The 1,229-nt window shown below is 42.3% G+C and overlaps 1 protein-coding gene across 1 annotated transcript in view; it reads left to right on the top strand.

Moving 5' to 3' along the window:
• Positions 1-1,229, top strand: part of KLHL5 (kelch like family member 5) — a gene marked incomplete in the record, with an annotated part of 62,286 nt that overhangs the window by 58,713 nt on the left and 2,344 nt on the right.

Genomic DNA, 1,229 nt, shown 5'->3' with positions numbered 1-1,229 from the left:
GAGGTGACTGCTTTGTATTTAGTAAATACTCTAAGCTGAACTTTCTGGCGGGTTGTCACGGCAACATCAACTCTTCACAGTGTAAGGACTTCAGGTCTTCGGTGTTTTGAGAAAAGCTGCCAATTACAAACAGACATTTTGACTGAAATGGCTTAGAGGTTACTGCTAGAAAACTGTAGGTAGGTATGGCTTTCGAGCAGGTGATTTGATTGTTCCAGGAGACAGAGCAATGATCAAAACACCCGATTCAGATAGAGAACAACTGAGAAGTCTCTGACAGCTGAAATCTTGTGTGTTCTTAAAATCCACTCAGTGGTCTGGAAAGGTGGGGAGAGAGGCCAACCTGATGAGGGAGTCATTTTGATATCATGTATTTGACAAAAACACTTTATTACATGCCCCCACACACATACGTGCAAAACAAATTTTCTCAGTCCTTTGTATTGGTCACCCTTTCCCTAAATACTGTCATTTTAATCCTTAGGTCTTACTCTGCTCAAGGTAATCCTTTAAAAACTATCTTTGTCTACACTAAGTTTCACTCTGAATGCCTCGGTGTCTAGGGTACTAAAAAAAAAAAAAAAAAAAAAGAGTAAGTGAAAGATTTAGGAATTACTCCTTATCCGTAAACTAAGATTGTATTTCTTTCCCTAGCACCCTGCCCTTGTTTCTCATCATCATAGAGTTTATTCACCAAGTTTGTTTCTACTCCTAGGGAGCTGGAGGAGGCGTATTTATTATTTATTTACTGTGCTAAAAAGTGGTAGACTGGGCTTAGATTCTCCAGCTCTGCACGGAGAAGGCGGTCGGTAAATGTGCGATGACTGGTGCCCCTGGAAAAAGCAGCCAGGCGTGCGGCGAATCTGCGGTGCTCCGAGACAGCGTATCTGTCACAGGCCCTCTAGATAATACTTGATATTTTCGCCACATTGGTCACAAAGTGTTGCACATTTCCTCATTATCCATATCCTCCATTAGAAATACCTTGAAAGAGAAGGGAATAGTGCATAATAATGTGATATATCCTAAGCAATTGAGTCTGTGAAACTCTGACAGCAGCAGGGGGCTTGGAGGAGGGGCCCGGGCCCCACAGTAAGGCTGGGGCAGCAGCGTTCACCAGCAGCTCTTTGACAAGCACAGACTATTTCAGTATTTTACCGACTAGTATGGTTGTACCTACACACCCAACAAATATATCTTTTTGTTGTGTTTTTTTTTAGGTTGCTCCA

Source organism: Ursus maritimus, unplaced genomic scaffold, assembly GCF_017311325.1.
Source record: "Ursus maritimus isolate PB19 unplaced genomic scaffold, ASM1731132v1 scaffold_8, whole genome shotgun sequence".
Taxonomy (NCBI): domain Eukaryota; kingdom Metazoa; phylum Chordata; class Mammalia; order Carnivora; family Ursidae; genus Ursus; species Ursus maritimus.
The sequence above is the reverse complement of the archived record's forward strand: the minus strand, read 5'-3'. Positions and strand labels throughout refer to the sequence as shown.